Source organism: Anas platyrhynchos, chromosome 2, assembly GCF_047663525.1.
Source record: "Anas platyrhynchos isolate ZD024472 breed Pekin duck chromosome 2, IASCAAS_PekinDuck_T2T, whole genome shotgun sequence".
Taxonomy (NCBI): domain Eukaryota; kingdom Metazoa; phylum Chordata; class Aves; order Anseriformes; family Anatidae; genus Anas; species Anas platyrhynchos.
This window is the reverse complement of record NC_092588.1, coordinates 7,657,840-7,684,952: the sequence shown is the minus strand read 5'-3', so window position 1 is coordinate 7,684,952 and position 27,113 is coordinate 7,657,840. Positions and strand designations below refer to the sequence as shown.

At 41.2% G+C, this 27,113-nt stretch overlaps 1 long non-coding RNA gene across 2 annotated transcripts in view; it reads left to right on the top strand.

Annotated features, from left to right (window-relative positions):
• Positions 1–2,815: 2,815 nt before the first annotated feature.
• Positions 2,816–27,113, top strand: part of LOC110354063 (uncharacterized) — a 40,468-nt gene continuing 16,170 nt past the window's right edge. For both annotated transcript variants that reach the window (XR_003495855.3, XR_003495854.3), the window contains exon 1: positions 2,816–3,074. This is a non-coding gene — a long non-coding RNA (uncharacterized lncRNA). The remainder of the gene's footprint in view (positions 3,075–27,113) is intronic.

The window sequence follows — 27,113 nt, the reverse complement described above, 5'->3', positions numbered from 1 at the left end:
GCACTGTGGCTTTCCACATTATTCTGCAGTGAGTCCATGCCATAGCAGGACCATAGCAGTGAATGCTACAGACCAAACCAGGGCTGAATGAAAAAAAAAACCTGGAGATATACATGATCTGCTCATGTGAACCCTTCCAAACCTCCTGCCTATTTCCATGGGATAACAGATATCTCACAGTGTCACTCTGGGCAGGAAAGGAAATCCAGACCTGATAAGAGGTGGACTAAAAGAAAGCGGTAGCTCCAGGACAGTGACCATGTATTGCTCTCACGGCATGGGGAGCACACAGAAACACACATAAAGATTTAACTCCAGGCTCCCTCTGACTCAGGCAGAATTGCTGCGATTAACCAGACCCACTCCTGGAAAATGGTGGTGGCCCACCACAAGCGGAAGGAAACATTTGTATGTCTTTTTATTGTTTTTCTAAGAATGGCAGGATCTTTCCCCTTTTCCATTCCTTTGCTTCTGTGGCTTTTTAATCACTAGAGCATTACTATTGCAGCACCATCAATTTTTCCCCCATTTTTTTTTTTTTAATTCCTCTCAGTAGACTTTATTTCTCCAGGCACTCTGCATGGTATAATAACATGTGTAAAAGGGAATATTTACTTTTGCAATGCTACCTGCCCCGAGAGCAGCAAGGCATCCTGTGTAACAGCTGTGGACACTAATTCACTGCAACTGTGGTCTGTTTTCTCAGCATCAGCTACATTTCTTTTCCATATGCTAACTCCCTTTTAGCTTAATTTTCCCATTACCCAGCAGTAACATTGAGTAACTGTGTTGGGCTGTATTCAAATGCAAATTAATATCCCCTTCTGTCCATTAGCTCCGCTGTTTCTTGTCTAGTCAAAGCAACTGGAAACAAGCAAGGAGCCTGGTTCAATGGTTGGACAGAGGGGCCCTGTCTGGGCTGGGGCTGCTGTTCATCCCTGAGAGCAGACACAAAACAGCAGGCTGTCGAAAGGAGAGGTCCTTCATCAAGACGTTTCCTGTCAACTAACCCCAAACTCCAGCCAGTCAGCATATGCCACAGCTCTCTTGAACGGCGGTGTTTGAAGTATGTAATTCACACAAGGTCTGTGCTGTGCTCTGGGCTGGAAACTTCTGCTGGATCGGCAGTGAAAAACCTTTAAGCGGGGAAGGGGAACTAAGGGGAAGGAAGGGAGATGTCACTGGGCAAACCATATGACTCCAATCTTAAACATGGGTAATAAGCCAGGCTGTTAAACTAGAGAAACCTTTAAGTAAAATAGCCTGGTACAAAGAAAGTTACCCAAAAAAAGGGGATATAGACATGAATGCTGATGCTGACAGCATGATTGAAGGGGAAAGGAGAGGGTAGAGAGAACAAAAATAAATGTAAAAACATATGGTTTGCCTCAAAAGGTGGTGTTTCTTTCTTTCCCTGCTTTCTCTCTTGCAGGACCACTTGGGACTAGAAATACTAGCACCATGCTGGGAGGAAAAAGTGCTCTAATTCCTCTGCACCCCCACCCAGAAAAATGAAGCTCCACCCTTGTGAGTCACCAAACCCCAAAGGATTTATCCATTTCTCATGCTTTGAGTTCCATTTGAATTTGTTTCCACTCTGATGTTTCATCTTCCATCACCTACTGGTCTCACCTTTCCCTTTCAGCACAAGCATGTGCACTTGTATTAATATCATTACTCTATGCTAGGCAGATCCAGATCTCCTGTTTTGCAAATAATATTATGGACTAATTTTTTTTTTTTCTTTTCCTGCCCATTCTTTGCAAAATCTTTTAGTTTAACTTGGCAGTTTACCTTTGAAAACACACACACACACACACACTACCCCCTAAAAGAAAGGGATACAAGAACAGGAATTGCATCCATAACTTAGAGGGCTCCGAAACATGATAAGAAACAAAGCTGGGAAGCAAATCTATGATGCCTGAATCCACACCAAGGTGACTTAAAGTTCAGTTGCTGGAGAAGGCAAGGCAGTGAGGACAAAATGCTTTGATTAAAGATGGAGAAGGACCACTTTTTGGACTCCACAGTTCCAGCTGGCTGAGTTAGTTACAGAGTCTTTCAATCAAGAGGCATCAAAGAGAGCATCCCCCCTCTCAGAACAATCCCTGCAACGATGGTCAGAAATCTCAGATTGGAAACACTTGCAAAAAGTTATGTGCAAAATGGCTTGTACACCAAATCTGAATTTGGTGTAAATAAGAGATATTTATAATCAGTTCACAGAGAGGAAAGGAAAAAAGTAATGATGGAATAAATTACTTACCATGAAAGAATCATTACTGCTTAGAAAACCAACACCTTAGGCTTCACATTAGGTGAAAAGATATTTGTTGAAGTTTTCAATTTCTGGTAGCTCAGAACATGGCTTAAGTTCATATGTAAGACACTTTCACATGTAAGTTCCTCCAGTGCAGAACAATAAACCTGTCAGCCCAGGTAAGTGCTGAAACTCAGCCATCTGCAAGGTGTTTCCATGGAAAGAGACTTGCACCCAAGACTTTTGCTGTGGAGATTGTTCTGGAGATTGTACTTCTTGTACGGGATTTTGTTTTCTTGTTCCCCTTTGGAGAGAGTAAATTCCATGGCAGATCAGTGTTGGTTAACCTTAGACACACAAAAACCAAAGGCAACAATCCTTCAGCATGGACATGTGATACCAGGCAAGGAGAGGTTTGTCACAGGGTGGTGAAAAAAATATTTTCTGGACAAAGATGTGAGAAGCTAATCCAACAGTGACTGAAAGAAATCAGACAAATGTTACATAGAACAGATCGACTTTCATCTCTGACCTGCCTGCAAAGGACAAGCACAAACTAAAGGCAGGCAAAACAACCCTTGTCCAGCTGGCCTGCCTTATCTTGTAAGAGATACAGCAACTGGGCGCCCAGCTTTGAAGCCAATCAAATGATGGACCTGCTAAAACTGATTAGCACAGACTTGCATGCTGGGACAACTTTGAAACCAGAGCTGGGGATGCAGCACTCTGAAGTGGAAATGTCTGGAAAACTCTGAGGCTGTGGGATCCCGATGGAACATGTGGTTCTCCTCTATCAGCTGCAGCAGTGAGGGTAAGCGAAGTGCAGGGCTGGTATTTCTTTCAGTGGGCATGTTGTGTTGCCCTTGCTGTTTGCATTTGCATCTTTCCCTGTGCTGCAGCCCCAAGTTCTCTGTGCATCCTGAACTCCCGGGGCCCCTTGGGTCCAGAGCCTCCACTCTGACAGAGGCTGGCACCAAAGTGCAAAAAAACCCATAATGAACAATAATGGAATAACAGGCCAGAGGGAAAGCTTCTCCCTAATAGCCAGTGATGGACTCAATAAAAGCAGAGCACAGCACAACAAAAACAGAGGGAAAATTGGCAGCAGGATCAGCCCTGCTATTATTGCAGAGATCCAGCTACTGAGAGCCAAACAGAGAGCAGCAGCGATACCGGGGCGCTATTCTCCTGCTACAGGATACAAATAGCTCCCATTGAAACCAATGACATTTATTCATGTTCCGTGGCAACAGAATGGAGTGTCCTATCTACTTACTCAGCGGTGCTGTTGCAGCGAGATCAGTGAGGGTGAAGCGTGTGTGCCTGTGTAATTCGTGCTCTCTGTTTGAGAACACTTAACTGTCATGACAAACTGCAAAAACATTGCCACTCTATAAAGGAGCCTGCAGGTTCCTGTCAGAGGCAGATACAGAGCCGTAAGGCTGTGTGCAGGCACTGGGGCTGTTTGCTTGCTTCTGTTCCCATTTTATCTCTTGCTGGCAGGCCAGTTCATCCAACGAATCAGTCCCAAGTGCTGTTCCTTGGTGTACCTTGTTTTTTTGGGGGGGTGTAGGAAATGACTATTCATTCCAGTCTCCTGTTTTGTCCTGCATGCCCAACTACCAGTGATACATTAGGACATGCAGAAAGTCAGGCCTGCAGCTAGGGCTGGGGGTAATCAAACTTTGTGTTGGCTCAGAAAAGGCTGAGAGCTTCCCTTTGGGACTAAAAGACAGGTACGGATGGGTTTGCCCTTGCCTGGGAAGAGGACTTTCTTGGGCTTTGGAGCTGGGGAAATCATAGCTGAGGGGACATGCTGGAGAGCAGGGTCTGTAGTCAAAGGCCCCTTAGCAGTGGAGAAAGTACAAGGAGAAAAATGGGCTTAAACTAAGAGGAGAACACATATCAGAGATGTTCTGTTGTAGACAGAACAGGGTATAGAGTTGCTCAGGTAGTTCTGGGAAGAAGATGCTGTTGGGTTTTGAACATGTAGCAAGGCTCAGATAAAATCAGATCAAGATACAACTAAAAACTTGGAAATATGGAGAATAGAATGTGTTATGAGACTTTTTTTTTTTTTTTTTTTTTTTTTTATGTAGCAGAAAAAAAATATCTAAATGCATCTGCCTACATCAGAAAACTATTGCTAGCCCTTTTTTGCTCTGGTCAGAGAAGCAAACTTTCCACTTGAGATATAGTTTACACAAGTTATTAGTTATTTGACAGTACTATAAAGGATTATGTTGAACAAGATCAAGATGTCCATTCCATAAAACCTGTATCCATACATGGGTATAGTTATGCTAGTCAAAATAAATATTTAAAGGAAGAAAGCTGCCAGCATAACCATCATAACTCCTAAACAGATCTGCTGCAAGATAAAGTGGAATTTCCCTTCTCATATCAGATCAGAAAGTTTTTTTTTTTTTTTTTTTTTTTTTTTTTTTCCTCATAATGCCATAAATTCACCAGACAGAAGCTGTGTGAGAACTACCATGTTCCAAAGGGATTAGGTAACAGTGATGGAAGAAGGGAACAGATTGCTGAAGGGTCTTGACAAAACTCAAGAGCTTTCTCCCCAAACCTTTTCCCCATCCTTTAATCTGCTTTGCCCTTCCCTGTTACCAAACTGCATCAAAAATAATAAGTCTTAAATTCAAACCTCATTTACCTTGCTGCAAATCTCTATATGGCCACGTATGCTGCAGAATTCATAATAGTGGTGGCTTGAATCCATTTAGTTAATGCCACCTGAAGACTTTTAGGGTTTTTTAGATGGAGTAAAAAATCTCCACGTAGTGTCTCTGAATTAAATTCATTTTTTCATAATCTAGAAAATACACTGCATGAAAATTATCTCTGCTCAAGAGAGTTGCATCTGAGGGGGTTGCTTGTGAATAATTTACTTTAGAGTTTTGCCCTTTATCTTTTGGCAATTCTGTTATTGTAGCCATGAATTAACAAACATTTTATTACAATTTCGCTTAAAAGGAAATAATAGATTTCCAATGGCAGTCTGTTTGATTTTGACTGCTGTCTCTGTGTATCTCGGTACCACATGGGGTTTTATGCACGTCCAAATGGAAGATCTGACCGTAGTGATGTGAGCACATCAGACAGGAGTGGATACCTCTTTTATCCAAAAGGAGGTCAGTGCAGCTATAACTTTGTCTCAGAAGTGCCTGCACAACCAGATGGTGTTAACATCCTCATCATCCACTGAACCTGTACCCAATCGAGGAGGAATGTGAAAGACTTGATTTGGTTGGGCACCTGTAGGCACCTGGAATGTCAGAGTGAATATCGCACACTGGTCTAGTAGATGTGTGCTAGTCTAGCTACACATCCCTCCTACAGGCACATGTCCTAGTAGAGATGCTCCTTGCACTGGATTAGGAATTTCTTTTTACTGTTTTTTAATAGGCAAGACCTAGCTAAATCCACTTTAATTGAGGTAATTTTAAAGTATACTTTGGAAATATAAATGAGGATAAGGACCAGGCTTCTACCAGAAAGAAATTCCAGAAAGTCTACTCTAAATTTCAGTAAATGAGGGTAAAGGTAAATTTACCCTCATTTGAGGGTAAATTTACTTTGTAATCTAGGGGTTATTGGATATGAAATCTCATAGATGCAGAATCCTTCCTACTTTCACAAGCTATAATAATAAATGAGACACTTTTTCCAAACATGTAGTCACCCCACAGATGGGAAGAATCCTTCTTCTGATTTTTGCACAGCATTGCAAAATTACTAGATAATTTTTCATAGTTTAGTCTGGGGAGAATGGTCATTGCTTTTCCTTCAAAATGCATGTATAGTTATTTCCAGAAGAGAGAGGAGAGTGTTTGATGAGCCCAAAGTGAGCCAGGGTGTAAGATATATTGGTATGATATATCTTATGAGTCTCTCCATGCATTCATGTTCAAGCAGTTCATCACCAGGCCGAAAGGAAAGACAAGTGGTCAGCTGGTGACTGTAAATCTGTCCATTTGTGTAATTCACTCTAGTCAGACACATTTGTAGAAAGCCCAGGAACAAACTTTGTCCTGTTTAAAAGAGTAGCTGAGTGTTGTTCATGTGTGCCTTATCAATCACAGAGCCTTAATACGAACGTGTACATGCAATCGGTGGAAATAAAGAGAAGACCATGCACTGCTGGGACTGTTTGTGCAGACAAGCAAGTGAAGTACTGGGCATTTTTATTCTAAAGAGCACAGAGAACTACTCCAGAGTCAAACTTGTTTTATTTCTACTGTTAAAGGTCAGAGCCTGGTTCTTGTCTAAATGCCCTTGTGCAATTTTTCTTTCTGAAGGAAAACGTTTGGGATCTTGACAAGACCTGAGGCTTTATCTCACCTATCTTCAGCCACCTGTAAAACAGGCAATTTATGTGAACCAATCATCTAATTTTCATCAGTAATTAGCAAGAGAAGCTATTTGGCAAAATTGCCCCCTGGAGTTCCCTTTCTCTTCACTGACAGTGAAGGAAACCCGGATCATGAATATAAACAACCTGCCTAAATTTTAGATATTTGTTGTTGTCCAGTACTTGTTTTTCTGGGTTTCTGCTACACCAAACCTACTTTTCTGACCTCTGGGGAATCTTTGCATAACCATCACCTGCCTCACTGCAGCTGTGGCAGCTGGGAAGAGGGGCCGTAATTAGGGCACTTGCACTCAACTAAATGTGCACAGAGCAAGCAGAGAATGAAGTCAGTCAACGTACTGCCATCCTACTTAACTCTTGTTTTGACATTGGATCTTCCTGGTCTTCCTTTCCACTGAAAACTAAGAAGCTTGAAAAAGAACCTTCCTCCTGTTCACATCACAGTGAGATGCCAAGTCCAGACACTACCCTGAAACTTTCTGGGAAACATGATACCACATGTATCACTTACTCCCTTTTGATCTACAAGATATTTCCATCTCTTTATGCTCCTACCAGGATCTGGGATGCTCAGCATTTGTAAAACTACCTCTGGCAATTTGCCTCTATCCTCAGTTATGAGCTCGGGTAATTCACATGAAATGCATGGTACTGTTCAAGCATTTATGACTTATATTCTGCCTCTAAGACCTATCAAAATATGTCCCCTTTACCAAGTAGAAGGTGTTATCATGAAACTGCCTTTACCAAATTCTCTAGATTCTGCACTGGTAGAATAGGGAAGAGCAAGACAAGTTTCTAACTCTGTTCTCTTTAAACACCAGAAAGGAGTCAAGGAGGTGAAGTGGACAGAAATGCTATATAGCCCTGCTCTTCTCAGAGTGATTACTTCTGCTCCCTTGTTTGAGGTGCATGTCTTTCTTCTGCACTCTTGCCTTTGCAAGAATTTAGCAAAATTTATTCTGTGATGCTGTCAAATACAAGATCCATCCTCTTTTTCATCATTATTCACTTAACTCAGCACAAAATTGCAGTTTTCCACCACATTTACTTGTTTTTCACATTCCCACCCCTGAACTTTCCCTCTTGCTACCAGTTCCACACACACTTGCTACCTAATCCTGGCATTAATCCTTCATAATCCTTGTTCATGCACTCCTATCCTCTTATTTCTTCCACCCGGGCCACAGCCATGAGCCTGGCCAGTCAACTCTGCCCTTGCCCTGCACTTTTCAAAGAAACACGAAGCCCAACTTAAAATTGCCTTCTCCCTCTCTCCATTTGTGTTACGTGCATTGAAACACACAATTTGGTTTTCAAACTGCTGACAGCCAATGACTGCATTTACACCATTTTGCATTTCAGGGTTTAACAGATATCACGGATGAAAACCCTGCATGTCCAATTTGCATAAGTGGAGAATTCATGTGCAGTTGCCCCATGTCTTTATGAACTCTATGAAGTGCCAGATGACCAGTCACTCTAATTGCTACACGGGTTTGGGAGCATTTGATTTCTGAGGAGCGATTATGCCTGAAACAGATTGTGCCCAAAGAAAAATGATCTGCATGAAAATGCACTTAATTATAAACTGCCACGGCAGAAATGGAACCTGACAGCCCAGCTGCCCCATAGGACTGCTCCATACATCACTGAGCAGAAGAAATGGTGCTAAGAGCCAAGCTCATAAAATCCACTGACAGGCACCAAAATAAACTCTGATTTTCAGAAACAGTTGGTACTCAAGGAGCTTTCATACATGCAAGGGGAAGTACTGGGCCATGCAGAGCACTTGAAAGGAGAATTTGGTAGAGTCAATATTTGCAACCATTTACGGCCATCCAAAATCAGTGGGCCAATGTGTGAGGTGCTATATATGTGTGTCACAAATTCTTCTGGTAGAGAATGAGTCAAGCCACATGTCTCCTGCTTTTTGTTCATGGCTTACACCTTTCTTTGTTAATTCTTTTATGCTGGGATGACAGGCACTAGGTACCTAGTTCCTTGTCCTTTCCCCAAGAAATAACATGCCAGACACCATAAAGACCTGGCACTACCACATTGTGCACAGTCAGTACTGGATTATGGAAGACATTTACTTTTACTACAAAATCTGTGAGGTAGTTGCACATCATAATGCAATTACACTTAATGTAGCAAAGCAGCACCTAAAAGTATAGCAAACAAGTACAACGAAATCCTGGATTACTGGGATTCATTGATTTCAAGACCAAAACTTCTCACAAGTATAATAATAAGGAGAGAGAGTATACAACAATGATCATGGAGAGTAAAGGAAAGAAAAGACAGCTAAAGCTTCAAAGAAAAATGGTAAGAAATAAGTAAGATATGAATAATGTCCAAGCTACTGGAATAGTAGATAAGCATATCTGATAAATACTGTGAATGTAGATGGAGCAAAGCTATTCAGAGATACTGTTTTATTTGGAAGGAAACAAACTAGCAAAAGGAATATAAATGCTTGTTCTGAAGAGCAAAGATATTAAAGTAGATATGGGTCTGTTACTGGAACTCTTGATTCTAGCAGATCAGATCAGAGCAATCATAAAAAAATGCCAGCTAATAGTAAGTACAATAAGCATCTGTGAGGAAGGCATCAAAACAAAGACAGCCATTGTACACTGCAAGAATAAGAATACAAGCACCAGACTAAAGCAGTGGGGCACACAGGACAAGCAAATTGACTGAGGATGGTCTAGTATGTATGACAATGATGGCACCACGAAAGGCAGAAAGGAGATTCCAGGCACCCATGTAGGGCCATGGAGATTTTGGGAACACTGAATGAAGTATGGTTCTCAGCAGGAACAGTTATCCTGGGTAGAGTACTGCACTAATATAGTTTATAGCTGTTTATAACAAGGTCTGATCTGTTCAGAATTGAATGAAACATCTCCATGTGAAACAAGGCAGCATCATGTAAATATCTGTTATATTCCAGAACCCAAGTATTCCCAGAAGAAAAACCAGAGGATCACACAGAGTGGTTGTAAACACAGGGAGATTTCTAGAGGATGGGGAAAGATCTGTGGCATGACTATAGCATATTCTAATGGTCTCAGTCCACGAAAAGTTCAGAAGGATACCAGACCTTCTCCTGGCATATAAGCATCTAGAACAGGGGCAAATTTGAGTGAGAAATTTGTCAGTCTGAGCTTGTTGACATATATGGATCCATGTGACTTGCTGGTTTCAATAGAAAAGGAGCTGACAGGAGCACAGAGGCAAGGCAACACTGCAACGTAAGAAAGTAGGGGGTAATCAGATCTGAATTGACTTAAAGCTGCTGTAGATATGAATGTTAATACAGGTAATAAACTTTATCAGAAACTGTGAATACACCCAGTCTTATCAGTATGTTCTGTTAGATGTCAGTGTTCCACTGGCATATGCCCAATGGGGCAGGTACTACTGGATATACACCACAGGAAGGATAAGACCGTGTGATGCTACTTGATAAAAGTAACAGTTGTCTCTCCTGGATCTCCCAAACACTAAGATTATATCTGACAACATTTGTATTATTGGAGGAAGTAACGTCCAGAAGAGAATCTTGGCCTATAGAACTGGCATGCAAGACATCCTGAAGAGACTCCAGAAACAGTTCAAGGCTGAATAAAGACAAGAGATTTTAAAAGTTGTGAATTCCTACTGGACTTCTCAGGCTCTGGTACGAAATTCAACAGTATGAGGAAATGTTCTTGAACACTGTAACATATTTGTTTACATTCTTAAATTGACAGACTGGTGTCTGCTATGGTTTCGGCCCAAGCAAACTGGTACTCTCCCGAACACCTTCCTGTTTGGAAATTAGTACTAGCCAGACACTACCTCCAGCAGGCAGTTTGGATGTGGCCACCCAATTTCACGGCTAGGAGATTTCTATGGTACAGGCAGGGGTTGTTCTCTGCTGATATCCACACATGGAGTATTTCTGGATATGTTACACTGCCCTAGATATAACTTTGAGAATCTCCAGGCAATCCAATGAAAAGAGACCAAGATAGACTATTAAAACCAGTAGAAACCCTCCATAGTTGTCCTCTTCTTCAGGAACAAGGTGCTGTGCCCCACTCCCAAGGGAGGGATGAGCAGTGCATGCAGTACAGCAATCAGTTGAAAGGGAGTAGGCAATCTTTCCATGAGACTTCAGAGTTACCCTGGAGGCGTATAAGGGATACCTTGTCCCTTGGAGGAGTAAAGGCATATCTCTCACTAACCAGGCACTTTTTATATGAGCAAGGCTCACTTCTAAGGCAAATCACAGAAAAGAGATTTGTGGAAGGGCCTGAGGTCATGCTGCAGAGCTGAGCAGGTCTGAGACTAGTGGAAAAGACCTCACAACCCAATGGCAAAACATAGCAGTTAGGATAGCCTAAAGAGATCAGGTACAGACTCAAGGCAGTGAAGTGCAAATGAAACTCAAGAAGAGTGGTAGTGAACAAAAAGCAGGTCCTGAAATGAGAGGCAAAGTGCAGATGGTAAGAAGATCTAGAAAGAGCATAAATATCCCTGAGTAAGCCTGACATGAAAGAAGGGGTACAGAGGAAACAGGTATTTGAAATAAACAGAACCAACATGTTGCCACGCAACAGAACGAAGATAGCAACAAGGTTAAATCAAGTTCATAGTCAAGATACTGAAAACAAGAAGTGGGGAAACTGGTTTGGAAACCAACTCATTTGAAAGCATATGACTTCAAAACATTAAACAAGGGTAGTGGTTAAAGCCACATGTGTAGGTTCAGGAACACACTAATATCCACTTGCCTTAGCAGAAAATGATCCTGTAAAACACACCTCACCTAAAATTATTCAAAATAGTGGTTTAGCAACTATTGTGTGACTTGAAAGGAGGAACACATCTTTCAAGAAGGAATTATTTGGAGGCGTACCAAGGAGTCACTTTCTCCTTATATGGTTACATGCAGGATCCCTGTAGAAATAAAATTAAAAGGAACTGTCCATTCCGTGTTCCAAATGCCTCTTATAATTATTGAGCACTGAGTAAATGAAATGTCTATTACATTCTTACATAAGAGCTGAAAATAAGGAAGAAGCAAAGAATAGAGTAGAGGAGATGGATCATGTCACAGATCTGTCACAACTTTACAGAGTCAGTTTATAATGGAAAGATGGGGGAAACCTCATCCAACAAAATGGGGAGAAGTTGGGAATATAGGCTGGGAATCCTTCTCTGGTAGAATGTCTGAATAAAAAAATGAAAAACTAGTCTGAAGAGAACACAAATAAAAAAAAAACAGATATTGGCTTTCTGTCCTGGGATATTTGAATTGTGTCAGGCCTCAGCTATGACCCTCACTAGACTTTGGAAGAAGGCAAGATCATATCCTCATCCCTTTATCTTGCAACATGTGCATGCCGGACCATACCTAAACTGTTTCCTGCTCTGTGGCACCACCTCCTGGCACAGAGTGATGACACAAATCCAAAAAGATGATGAAAAGCAAAATTTTGTGCAGCTCGTTTTTTTGATCTAAGTTATTGTTAGAACTGCTTATATGAGGGAAGCAAGGGATAATGTAATATTTTGATGCACAGGCACAAATAAATGTAATTGTGAGAAATTGCATCATTACCATTAAAGAATAAAATCACAAGTGAAAATTTATTAATACACCTTTACATGCTGTTGTATCAGTCAAGTGATCTTTGGTAGCATGTACATTCCATGCCCATCCACCCAAGGTTTTCTTCATTTTTCAAGCTTACTGAATAAGCATAGAGAAAGCAAGGAACTGCTCAAGGGAAGAAATCACAAAATTCTCTTTTGTGTCATGTAGCAACAGGAGGCCTTGAAATAAGATCTCAGCAGCACAGGCTGTACTGCCACTTCTGAAGCCTGCAGAAAGCCCTGCTGTCACACTGCAGGAAAGATTTCATTTTTACCATGCTTGAATTATCACTGGATGTTCAAGGTGAAGCTCACTAACAAACATAGCTAACTACAAGCCATCAGGCAGAAGAAGACTACATAGAATGAAAGCCTGGAGGCATTTTTCAGAGGTGGTCTTTGGTCTCTGCCCATCTTTCTTCCTTCTTCTCAGAGGGGAGCTGTGCTTTCCTTCCATATTTAGCTAGGTGGTGATTTGTGAAGTTATGATCAGGAAGGTGGGCATATGGCTACAAATAATAATAATAAAAACTTTCTATTTTTGCCTCCTGTTGCTTTTTAATATCTCTTCACCTTCAGTTTGTACATTAATGAAAAAATCAGTGTTATGCTTCCAGCAGGGCTGCATTTTCTGTTTGCTAGGTGTAGAATGAACAGCTATAGTCTTACTCTCATTTCTGTAGTCAAAAATGTTTCGCTACAGACAAACTAATTGTTTTGTGTGGAAAAGCCACCTAAATATATTGTGTACACCTTAATCAAAGATTTTGAAGTGAGTTTGGAAAAACAACAACAACAACAAACAACAATATCAACAAAACCACAACAAACACCTCTTCTCAGAAAACTAGGAAGAATGCATTTAGGAAAAACTGAGAAGAAAGAGTTCAGTAAATGGATGCAAGGCAGAAATATATTCTATTTAAGTAAGATATTCTTGCATCTAGGAGAACTAATAAAACAAGAAAGTGTTCACAAAATTTGCCACTGATCTTTCAAGCTTGTATTAAAACTAACAAACAAACAAACAAAACCAAAAAAAAAAAAAACCACCAAAAAAAAAAAAACAAAAAACAATAACAAGCTTAAATACCAAAGTTACTGACTCTTGTGACTTTCCAGAAACGGAGTTATGGTTTTGGAACAACAGAATAGAAACTTACAAAACTGTAACTTGAAATCTTTGTTCCATATACTTGAGAAAAGGAAACAATCATGAACACAGTGGAAGGGAAGGTTTGTGGAGAGGAAGTTCTTGCATTTTCTTCATATTGTGTTAACTTTAACTTCATGGAAGTTAGGTTCAGTTCTTGATCATGTCCTGCCCATGACTATGGTTTTGTGTAACACTTTAAGGATCTCTCTACTAAGTCTGTAAGAGGAAAATAACAATTCTTCCTACTGGTGCGGTGGCAAAAAATATTGAGAATTGCTGCCAGTATCTTCCATACACAACTTTCAAGTTTGTTTGCTAGATCTGTATCTGAACATCATGGCTGGATGAAATTTGCTAGTTGCAGTTTCAGTAATTTTGTAGCCTAACAGCAGTACAGTTTACAGATAAGTACTCTTTTTTTTTTTTTTTTTTTTTTTTTTTTTTTTTAAATAATAAGGAATAATAAAAACCACAGTCAAGAATATTATAGAGGCAACATATGGAATAATCTTTTGGCAGATATCAGAATCTAATTTTTTGGGGGTAGGGATGTGGAGTTGAACTAACCTGATTTCAGGACATCTCAGACACTTACTTTTTGAGATGCTAAGTAGTCTGAAATTCAGACGCTAATTTAGGTCTATATTTCTGTGTAGCTAATAAGATCAATTTTATTTTGAATGACTTCTTGAAGTACCTCAGACAATCTTGGCAATGAGAAAAGCAGATTTTGGAGCACTAAGCAGCTAATTCAGCTGGTATTTATATCTTCTGTCCTAGTAACAGGAAAGGTGCCATTGTCTTTGAGGGGATTAAAGTAGGTGCTAACTCTATATATCCACTGAAATATCCTGCAACAGCACATGTCAATAACCTTTGAAGTAAAGTAGCAACAGCAAGACAGCAGAAAAAGACAGGACGTGATCAAGATGTGTTTTTTTACAAAAGTGCTTAGTAAGAGATATTGGCAATGTCAAGACTATGGAGCTCTAGAAGTCTGTCTCTTTTCCAGCCATGGTAGAAAGAACTAAACCACCACGGGCCTCAGGACAAATGATTGTGATATCAGGCAGCACCATTTAGGTATCAAAAACATTTAAGTATTCATTATCATTTTTGCTTTCCCATATACTTCCTCGGTGAAGCCCCACCTTTTGTTCTCAAAGGTGACTCAGTTTTTAAGCACACTTCCTCTTCTTTCAGGATAAAGGAAATTTTCCCATGTACTGTTTAATATTTCCCTCCTACTACCTTCTTCTCCTCTGTGCCCCTCCTTTATTTCCTTTACTCCCAATTGACAAATGTTACACAGGTGTAAGAGGACTTATGGACTTAATTTAAGCAAAGTTTTCACATCATGTTCACTGACACAATGCTTTCATGTTTAAACACTTTGTCTATGACATTTGCAGACACTGAAAACGTATTATTCTTCCTCGCTTTGGCTTCAAAGCAAAGCACTCAGTAACATAAATAACACCAAAGGAGGACGTCACCCCAAATTAACAGAGACTTCCCTAAAAAATGTGGTAATAAAAATGACCTACTTTATAACACCTTTCTGAGGCTGATCTCAAGCAGATGGAAACACATTTTGTTCTTCAAGCTTTTTCTTCTTCTAAGCAGAAATAATGAGAGAAAAATCAAATTGTATGTGTTAGTTCAGTCTTCTCACCAGGCTCTCAATGCCCCCTCAGATGACATTGTTGTTAGTAAACAGTGAAGCAGAGATTGGATCAAGAGATGAGGCTTATGATATGATAAAATTACTGGTCATGAGAATAATTTGGTATTGGTACTCAGCATTGCTGTCATCTCCATACTTCAGGAACTATTAATAGTGACACTCCTTACCTTTTCTCCTCAAGGGGGCCAGTCTATGCGGAACACAATGGGGGACACTTTTCCCTGCTTCTTCACCCTCCCTTTTTCCTTCACATCCCCCTTCTCCTCCAGGATAGTTCCAAAAGCTCTTGAGAAATTTGAATATCCTTGGGACATTCAAAGGAACATGTTCCTATTACTGCATCTCCTGAATGTGTTTCTTTTTTTATGGTTAAGCAACTGTTTAAGAATGCCACCCAGAGATCTGTTCCCAGGCAGGGCAGTTATGAGTGGTAGGGAGGATATGGGCAGGCACCTAGAGTAGCGGGCACTTCCAGTGCTTTGGAACTTCACCCTGAACAAGTGTAGAAATATGAAAAACTGGTAAAATGTTTGAAAAAGGTGTGTCATCACCTTGGCAAGTGCAAGGAGACAGAAATCACTACGACGTGCTGAGGCTTGGCCTATATTTACTGATGCCACCCAGGATATGGTTAGCCTTCCAGGCTGCAAGTCTACATTGCTCGTTCATCTTAAATTATTTGTCCACCAACACCCCCGAGTCTTTCTCCACAGGACCATTCTTAACCTACTCATTACCCAGCCTGTGTTCATTTTTGGGATTTCCCCAGCCCAGGTGCACTACCTTGTACTAGTCCTTGTCGAATTTCCACCTCTCAAGCTTATTAAAATCCCTTTGGGTGGCATCCCTTTAGGTTGCATCCCTTCTGTCCACTATATCAACCATACCACTCAGCTTAGTGTCATCCACAACCACAAATAAAGGTGTTAAAAAATGCCAATACAGGCTTCTGAGGGATGCCACTCCTAACCGGTCTCCACCTAGACATCAAGCTGTTGACCACAACTCTTGAATGAGACCATCCAGCCAAATAAGATGTTTTTATCCCACATGGCACTGGAGGCACTTCCATCTCTCAGAATTACAAGGGTTGAGGAAGGGATTGCGTATATTTGGTGTGTGAATGCAAAGAAAACTGTATAACAAGGTGACTGCTTAGGGTTGTGACCTGGTATTGTAAGCTTGTTATAGGATCTTTTTAAGTGCATAACTGCACACTGGAATTACAGGAAAGTTAAGGATCTTGTAACCTTTTTTTGACTTATTTTTTGACTTTTGACTTTTTTTGTGACCTCTTTTTGACTTCTGTATAGCTCTCCCACTGCTCATGCAAAGAATACCTCAAACAACAGAGATTCACAGCTACTCTTATCCCAGGGAAATTCCCACTGATGTGACGACCACACTCCTAGCCAGCATTGTGGCATTTGGACAAGAAGCCTACTCTACACCTTGAAAGACTGATACCATTGCACAAAGACTCATCAACAGGCCCTTCCTGTTGAGGGTTGATCCCATTTTATAGGTTGGTGTATGTATGGGGAGGGTTTGTGTGAGGAGGAGAGATAAGAACCAGATGGGAATGGAGAATAATAGAAGTTACACCCAGGGCTGGCCAGGAACATCAATACTTCTACTCAACTTTAAAATGAGGTACTAAGGCTAGAATTTGACAAGTGTTCTTTGAATCATTTGAATAAATTTGTGGCAATCGCTGCAGAAATGCCAATAAATCATGGTTGTTTGCTAATGATGGAGCTCACACAAGGTGACACACCTTGTACACAGTAGTTTCAAACATCACCTATCTCGTCTTTGTAAATGGATTATAAAAGACCTTCAGCAAATGCTGGCTGGTTAGCAATTGTTTAGTCCTGTTGTAGTTTAGCTCTGGCAGGTAGCTGAGTACCACACAGCTGCTCACTCACTCTCTCCATGGAGAGAATCGGAAAGGTAGAAGCGCAAGAACTCATGGGTTGAGGTAAGGACAGTTCACTAGGCAAAGCAAAAGCTGCATGTGCAAAGAAAGCAAAACTAGGATATTTTTTTACTAGTTCCCATCAGAAGGCAGGTGTTCAGTCACTTCTATGAAAGCAGCGCTCATCACATGTAGCAGTTGCTTAGGAAGACAAATGCCACCACTCCCAGTGTCCCCCTTTCCTCCTTCTTTACCCCAGATTTTATTGCTGAGCACAATATCACATGGTATGAAATAGCCCTTTGGTCCATCCGGGCCAGCTGTCCTGGTTCTGTCCTCTTCCATATTCCTGTGCACCCAGAGACCCTCACTGGCAGGGCAGCACAAGAAGCTGGAAAGTCCTTGGTTCTGGGTGAGCACTGCTCTTCAGCAAGTAAAACATCAGTGTGTTATCAGCATTATTCTCATCCTCAGTCAAAAACTCAGTGCTATGGCAGATACTAGGAAGAAAATTAACTGTCCCAGATAAAACCAGGGCAAGTCCTTAGCCTTTCGAACCCAAACCAGCCAGTTTCAATAGTTTATCTAAGAAGTTGCATAGTTCATCACTCTCCAACTCTCCAATATTCCTCTAGCAGAGAATCTTCCTGAAATTCTTTTTTTTTTTTTTTTTTTTTTTTTCTCTTTGAGTTGTCTGACTAATCTATTCAGTCATCTGGATACTTGGGAACCAATGGATCCTACGACTCTCCATCCCACTGTTTATAAGGGAAGTCAGCACCTCAGGACACTTTGGCACAGGCACTATCCTCTCTATGAAAAGTACATCTTCCCACAGCTAGACTGCAAAGCTACATCCTAAAGGCATTTTCATGTGGTTTTCATGTCATTTTCTCTGAGATGTGACTTTGTTTCCATTATTCTTTTAGCTAAGGAGGACTAGATATGACTCAAAAATTTACAGCATTGGGCTCTGCTTTCAGGTACAGTAGTTCTTTAGTTCTTCTCATCCTCGTACTGGAGGTGTTTAGGCCATTAAGATGAATGGCATTAAGAGCCATTGCTCTTCATAAATTAAAGGGAGAAAAAAGTTCTGTGAGAAACATCCCAGTCTGGCACAGGCATTAACCTCATATAAAAAGGCAGGGGCTAACTACTAGGCTGCGCCTTTTAGAATGTTTCTCATGCCATAATAAGCAAGTTCTCAATGACTGCTGTCCTATTTTCCAGTTGCAATCTAAAAGTCTTTTCATACCAATGATATTACTTGGCTTTCTAAAATAATATAGAGAGGAAAGATGATGGAATGGAATGGGTGTATCTCATCCTGATATGTCACTGCAGAAACCCAACAGTGAATTTTCCTTATGAACTATGCTAGCCTTCAACTCTCCTGCATGCATCTATAAATTTCATCATGGTTGAAAGCACACCAAATAGACACTCAGACATATTAACTGACTTCATTTCATCTGAAGCCACCCAAAAAGGCATAAAAAAAGAGAAAATAAAATAAAATAAACAACTCTGGCAGGAGATTCTGTATGAAGACAGATGCAAGTGTGACTGAAAGCTTCTACCTTGTCCATAGCCAGTACTTTTCTTTCTTCTTGGCCTGACTGTAGAAGAAATTAGGTAGCACTGATAAATGCTGTGTTTCAACAGCATTGCATCCTGAGAATTATTTTATTAGGAAGATTGCCCAACCTAAAATACATTAAGTTGTCCACATGCTGGGCAATTGATATAGGTGCTCTGGGATGAGTTAGCTGAGATCAGTTGTATTGCACTACAACAGTTGATCAGTTAGACAAGGCATGAAGCAGACCTTGGGAGTTTGGCTCTAAGTGATTTAAGAGAGAACACATAGTTGGTACAAGTAGGAAAATATCTAGAGTGGAAAGAATGGGGCAATCAAATGCTTCCTGCAACATGAAAACTCTGAAAACAGCTGGAGAAAATGTGAGTACATCTTCAGCTTGAGCAATATTATCCTGTCAAATGGGACATGATCTGAATATGACTCAGGTGTCAGATGTTCTTGGTCACAAAACTGCTGGGTTCCTTCAGAGCAAAAAAAAAGAGGAAAAGTAAATAGTGACACACGTATCTCTCCAGGACCTGAGGGGAGAAACAGGGAGCCTACTCATTTGAAACAAAACAGAGCAAAACAAACAAAAACCAGTAACTTTGCTTTAAGGGACAGAACAGACAGAACAAAATAAGCTTGGAAATGGCAGTATGTGTAAGATGCCACTTCCAGGATGTCTTGGCAAGGGTCTAACCCCAGCCCTTCCCTCAGACTGTCAGTAGGTCAGGAGAAAGTGCATATTTAAATAGAAGTTGATATTAAAGTACAATATTTAAATAGCTGCTCTTTCCCTCTGTTACTCTTTACTCAGATTTGTCTGTTGAGGCTCTTATGAGCCCAACTTTTGCAGCAGATCCATTTTCTGGCATACAAACTACACCAACCCCAAGATTCCCTAGTTACCCTCTGGCTACCCCAGATGAAAGGACACTGATCTGATGTTGGGTATCAATATGCCTTCAGCAAAACTACCGCTTTCTGCACCTCCAGCCAAAACAGTTTCAACTCTGCTCAACACTCCAAACTTGCCTGTTCAACTTTCTCACTTGTGCTTACCACAATCAACGTTTCATCTTTACTTGCCACTTAGTTCTGACTTTGCATCTCATGTGTTTGTCACCTTGAAGCAATATCTCCCAAATATGTCAATTTTTCTCATCACTCAGATATTACCGTTGCTCCCTCTTAGCACTCATCACCTGCCTGTCCCCTCAAAGCTGCCACTTTATATTATTTTCTGAAGGATGACTCATGGCACATAGGATATAAGCAGTCTTGCACAGAAGCACAGTTATAATAGTCTATTTTGTTTTCTGTGTCATATCCTGTTGGTTTTTTGTTTTGTTTTGTTTTTTACCTCATTAGTACTACTGTTGCTAAGGTCAGGTTCACCCCTCCCTAGGTACTTCTGACGTGATCCCATTATCCATTCAGTATGACATCAAAAGCTGACACATAATTTCCGTTAACATAATCTGTTTAGTTAGTTCTTCTTGATTCAATAGGGATTCAGAAGACAGGGAAAGAAGCCAGAGGTCTGCCAGGGTTGTCCTTCTCTGTTCTCATTGACAGGAAACTTTTGCAAATTCCCTTATTTCCAGAGTTTACCATCTTCATCTTATTTCTGCCAGTAGATGATTGGAGCAGATTGATGATTTTGATAGTTTTCATTTGACTTGGGCATAATTGTGAGACTACAGAGAGAGACTGTGAGGATTGAGGCACTTCACATCAAAAAAGCAAGTGACAGTTACTAATTCTAAGTTGAATACACAACCTCAAGTGAGGTCAAGCAACAGTAATGCTGGTGTACACATGAAAAACAAAAGCTCTAGCAAGTAAAAGGGCTAAACTTAGGGTATACACTTGTGAACTGATTTCCCACTTAGGGAGTTTGCATAGTAATCACACAGGCAAGAAATATGTGCGGTCCTATGTTGCATCCTCTGGAAGGGCAAGGGACTGATGGTATTAAAGAAGCATCCTCAGGATAAAAAAAGAAAACAAAAAAAACAACTGTTGGCAGAGCACAGAGCTGAACTAAAACCAACAGCTGTCTCACCTATTAAATTAATTATCACAGTTCTTGTCCTAAGGCAGAGGCTAGCAGAGGAACTTAATCAGTTTATTGCCGCAGGACACATGACAGTTGAAAAAACAAAATCAGCAAAGCTGGTAAATTCATTGGTCATTTGAAAGCCTCTCTAAACAAGTTAAAATCATCGTTTTAGTAGAGATCCCAAAGAGCTAAACACATATATAATAAGGAATCATTTTCTCTCCCCTACCTGGGAAGAAATTCTAGAACAGAAGGCTGAAATAAAATATTTTTCTATGCATGATGTGTAAGCAGAATTCTGGCAGGTTCCCTAAGCAAAACAGAGCACACATTTGTGAACACTGTGTGCTCCTTTTGAGAGACATTGTGAGTTGTGATGTGCTACACATCCAAGATGTTTCACAGGAAAATATAGCACATTCCTGACACTACAGCAGGTTCTGAGATTTTCTGCTTAAAATTTTGAGCTGCTGAAAAATAGTAGACAGGAAAGCCTACAGGGAGATCAGAAAAGTCTCAAAACAATGGTGTGTGTCTACTGCAAGTTCTGCATGTCACGTGTGCCTTACTTGTATTGTAATTAGCACAAGGTTACAGATAAATCACAGTACAGCTGAAACCCTGGCCAACACATCTGCCTACTCCCTGCTGGGGGACACATAGATTAAGAGGAAGTACTGAAGAGTTAAAATTCTGTAGGAAGATTAGTTAGTAAATTGCCACTAAGAAAGTGCTGGTCTGCAAAGATGTCCAAAACACATTGGAGGGGAACCTTGCTGGAGCTTAAGAACATGATAGAGTTAATCAGAGATCCCCTGAAAGTAGGCACAAAGCTAAATTCATCCAGGGATACCTCTCAGGAGGTATTGGCAGTGAGTCTTTACAGCAGCTCAGTCATATGTGCTGGGAGTGCCAACAAAAACAATGTCAACGCAGCTGAAATGAAGAAGGAGGCTTTGGCTTAAATCCATGGATATAAAAAGTTTCAGTTCTTTATTTCCAGGATAGCAGCATTAGCAGCAACTGACCATAAACCACATTTTTTGCCATTGCCAAAAGGGGGATGGCAAATACCTTCTTGTGAATATAGTTATAGTTTGGGGTGGCTTTTTTTTTTTTTTTTCTTTCCCCTCTAAACTACAGACCTGATATTTATGCACTGAAAACCCTGAAAACCTGGGAGAGATTTGTATTACAGACAATCTCTAATGCAGGAATCTGTATCCTTTTATTTCCAGTGATGTCTTCACACAAGTCATATGCTGCGTGTGAAGTATTTGCTTTATCCATCTGTTGCTTTCAGGCTAACCTTTTACTGTTCAGCAAATAGATGACTGCACAGCAATGCTTGAGGTTTGCAGTGGCCCTCTTTAGTTCAGTTCTATAGCTATAGGGTCAGAGATGTTAGTTCGCTTACCAAATATGAAAAGTCACCATATGACATTCAAAGAAAGGTCCATCTGCATGAGCACTCTCTCATGGCAAAGACCAGTAGTAGATGCTAAGTGCAGAGTAAAAAGCAAGGCAAATATATAGGGGTACTATCCATTCTTCTGCAGTGCAGGGGCTTCCTGAGCTGGAGGCACGTCTTTATGTCTGGAAGTGTAGCAATCAGCTGTAGCATCTACAGGATTCTCTGGCAGTGACCTCCAGAGTCTGTTCATGAACTTGTGTTCAATGTGCCATTGGTAGACTACTGAACTTGAGTGTGTTTTACACTTCTTGTTAAGTTACTGTTGATCATTAAATCAGTATTTTCTACTTCTGATGAGAAAGAAAACTTATCTGTTCTGAGCATAGCAGTTAGCAGTCAGGTACTGAGTGCTGCAGACCTCAGGCAGGCCACTGAGATCTGAGTGAACCCTGAACAAGACAACCATTAACAAAGTGAGAACCATTTCTGTGAAATTATTAATTGCAATCAAATTTTCAAGATGCTCCTGGGTAGACGAATAATATTACTGAAGTACTTGGAGCATGGCCAGCCACTCACAACAGCTATTTTTTAAGTCCTAAGAGGAACAGTAAGTTAATTATGTTCTGATGTATAATGTGTGCACCTTAAGACTATGTTAAAAAAATATGTATATAAAAAAGACAAGAAAGAATAGTGTTACAGATTCCATACAGCCACTGCTCTTCTTTCAAGGGTTTTGAGATTTCATAAGGCTTTTTTTACGGAGCTAGTTAGCAACAATGACAGCTACTTTATTTCAAGCATAAGCATAAAGCATTGGCCCAAGCAAAGGCACTTGTAAAGCATGCATGAACAATGAGGATCAATTCTATATTTTTCATTATGGTTTTTCAGGCTCTGGGAAGCCAAAAGAGGCCTCAAGTGAAGAGAACAGCCAGAATGAAAATACTAGATTTGGAAGGAATAAAGAGTTGGCCTATGACCTGGTACTATGACCCAGAGACAACTTTGTGGGGTAGGGGTATTGCTAGAGAAGATCTGGGGAGAAAAAGATGACAATCACAGTTACTGTGCTATGTTTCTGTAAATAAAAGGGGTTCCATTAAAGAGATATTTGTCTCCATCAGCTATTTTTTGTAACTGAAAAAATACAGAAGACCACACTGTTTTAACTATTTACTTAGGTCAGAAAGGGTAACAGGAAATATACTAGTGTTGCATCATTCCTATGCTAAAAACCTTTGACCATAAAATGTGGATGAAAAAAGAAACCATAAACTAATTAAAAGGAAAGACCTAGAAAACTAGCTTCTCCATGTTTACTTTCCAGCAATTATACCCCCAAATACTTTTTTTCACAGCCTTTCATTTGCCTCTTTTTTAGAAATTGCTGATCCGACCCATCACCCAATTATTTTCAGACTAAAAGACTTCTCAGTAAATCTTTTCTGAGCTGTTCCTGTCACAGTTTCAGTTTGTTAGCAATCTGGTCATTTTATTTTCATTTCATTCTTGTGTGCTTCCTGTTGAAGATAAAAACTAGGGGGATGATTTAGAATGCATATTTTGGTCAATCAAATGTGACTTTGCTGACTTCAGTGACTTAAGTGTTGACTTTCCTAATCTGTGCAAGGTCCTGAGTTGGAGAGGTCTTTTGGGGATGCTATTATCTTTCATGGACTTTGAAAAAGTTCACTAAAACCTATGGGCTTGTGGTGGGTTAACCTTGGTTAAGTGCCAAACTTCCCCTCAGCCATTTTTTCACCCAGCACTCCTCAAAAGGACAGGGGAGAAAACAGGATACAAAAAGTCATGGGTCAAAATAAAGACAGGAAGATCACTTAACAATTACCATCAAGGGCAAAGCAGACTGGATTTGGGGTACAGTAATTTATATATAATTGTCAGTTAAGATAGGTTTGGATAGTGAGAAACAAAAACAATTTAAGCACATCCACTTTTCTTCATAGAATCATAGAATATCCAAGTTGGAAGGGACTCGCAAAGATCATTGAGTCCAACTCCTGAATGTTCAATGTTTCTCTTTCATCCTGACCCCTCTTCCCCAGCAACACAGGGGATGGGATGGGATGGGATGGGATGGGATGGGATGGGATGGGATGGGATGGGATGGGATGGGATGGGATGGGATGGGATGGGATGGGATGGGATGGGACGGGGCGGGACGGGATGGGACGGGGCTGCACGCAGTCCCCCCAGCCCCTCTCAGAAGCCCCTTCCTCCTCACCCATGGCCCTGTTCCAGCAGGGGCCCTGCCCCAGGCTACAGCCCTTCAGAAACACCCTGTTCCCACAGGGGCTCCCCACGGCTGCAGCTCCCTCAGGAAATGTTCCTCTGCTGCGGCGTGGGCCCTCCCTGCAGGGTGGAGATCTGCTCCAGCGGGGGCTTTGCAGGGCTGCCGGGGAATCCCTGCTGCCTGTGGGCCTGGAGCCCCTCCTGCCCTCCTCCTGCTGGGGCCTGGGCCCTCTGCTGCTTCTCCCTCGCCCTGGGCCTCCTCCTCGGCCTGTGCCCGCTCTGCCCTTTCGGAAATCTGTTTTCCCCGAGGTGCCGCCAGCTTGGGGCTGGGCTCAGCTGGGTCCTGCCATGGGGCTGTTGGAGCTTCCTGACACTGGACAATATGCAAATGCAGCCGTAAAGGATTGCTGTTTGGGACTTCTTATGGGTTTGCATTGGACTTCTTGTAGGTTGACAGTGTATGGACATTTCTGCATATGCCCACACCATGCTGCCTTTGTGCCAGCCTCAAAGTGAGCTGGAAGCCACAGTTTCTTCAGCCATTAAGTCACTTAGTGATAGAAACTGCAGCCAGCTCTACTGCTGGGGGGGACTAGGTGCTGTCATGCTGTTTGGAGAGCCTGCAAATGCCTTTCAGCTGCTCCCTGCAGTGTTTTATCTCCTTCAACATGTTGTGCCTTCAGAAGCCGTCAGTTTTGAAGACAGGCCTCCCCAACCTGTCAAGTCACTCACAAGGACTGACAGCTACCTAATAGCCATGCTGGCTGTCAGTCTTCTGGCTGAAGCCTTTCTCAGGGGGTGGGAGGCCAGCAGAAAGACTTCTTTCCTCTTCAGCTCCCCTTGCTAGTTACCAGAGGCATTTCAGATCAAGCACAGAAGGTTTCTTCACAACTTCCTTCCTGATGGTCTCCTGCTTTATGGTTTTCTCATGCTCAGTCAGGGCACACAATGAGGGAAGTGAGTTAGCCACACTGCTTGGTTTGCACCCCTTGTGTGTCATGGCAGACGGGTATCAAGACCAGCAGAAGAACTTGACAAAGTAAATGAGCAGCTTAATTATGGTTTTCAAAAGGATATTACAGTGCATGTGTCAGAGATAGAGTCACTCTACGACAAACTAAGATTAGTGTGAAAACTGCAGAAAATGCAGAGAAGGACAGCAGATAAACCTACATTTGACTATTAGTTTCATACCAGGAATGCCGGACTCTCCATACACATCAATAAGGTTACATCCAGTCTGGTCCAGCTCTACAGTCCTGTGCTTGGCAGCATTATAGCTTGTCTTCTGTCTACATTTTTAGGGAAAAGTTTTGCTTGTTTTCTTTGATTTGCTGCTCATTAGTGTGTGGGAGGCAGTTTAACCACAACCCAGATTGCTCGGGAGTCACTTTCATGGTAAGAAACTGTCTCTTTCAGTTTTCTCCTACAGACTGAAGTATGCTGACTGTAAGCATAACAGGTGAAAAGGAGAGAGAGAAATTCTCCATATACTCCATAAACAGTATTCAATGAAGTACATGATCCCAGTTACAAGAGGACACAATTCCCACCCCCCATCTCCTGCTCTAAAGTAAAATGTGAAAAACTGTCACCGTGAGGAAAACAGCTTGGAACATAGGGTGAGATAACATGACATCAAGACACAGTTGCATTAGGGTCCTGGTAAGTAGTTTCTGCTTATGATGACAGTTGGGGACCTGATGGAAATGCTTCTAGTTGATATGGTAATTTCAGATAGATTTCTATTAGAAGTCCTAAAGGACATTAAAAGGCTTTAAGAGCTGTTCAAAACAAGGATGCAGGTTTTGTCTACCATGGGTAGTAGACCTGTGCAAAGGATCGTGCAAGATGCAAAAAGTTTAGATGGGTTTAAGCGGAGACATGGGAAGAACATGGAAGAGAGATCCTTTGGTAACAAACCACACTAAGTTTAGTCTCCTTGAGATATCCAAAGGCTGAAGGAGTGTTTGGTGAGACTTATACATACTTGCCCTGTTTTTAGTTTTCCCTGTGCATCTGTTTTTGCACTCCAGGTCATAGTTCAGTAGATACCAAGTTAGGTGGACCTCTAGGAATGATGTTTTTAAGTATATTTTATGAGGATATTTGTTACTCCATCGCACTACGACTGCAAACTAATCTCACTGGAAACATTAAGATAAGAACAACTGTTGACAATTTGTAGTTTTGGAGACAAAATGGAAAACTAAGGTCCTCTGGTCTGGTTTCCTGCATAGTCCTTCACCCAGAAATTCCTGCTCGAAGGAGGAGGACTCAAAAACATAAGCATCTTCTTGTTTTGAGGTGATTCTAATCCATTGCCATAGCTTTGCCTTCCTAAGAAACAATCAAATTGTTACTCTAAAAAGTTTGTTTGGCTTTGCTTAGTACTTTCCTTGGGTGAAGTTGCCCCTTGCAGCCTTTCAAAGGTATAGATGTCATTCCTGCCTACATTTCTCCAGTGCAAAGAAGTTCTGAACCAGGTTTGACTCTCCATTGGTCACCCATACCCTAGGTGACCATACCCTAGGGCTCCAGTTACATACTCCTAATCCACAAAGTTAAGAGTGTGAGAGCCAGAAAGAGATGATTCTCTGCCACAGAAAGATCTCTGTATTCATAGAATCATAGAATCTCTTAGGTTGAAAAAGACCTCTAAGATATTCAAGTCCAACTGTTAACCTAGCACTGCCAAGTCTACCACTAAACCATGTCCCT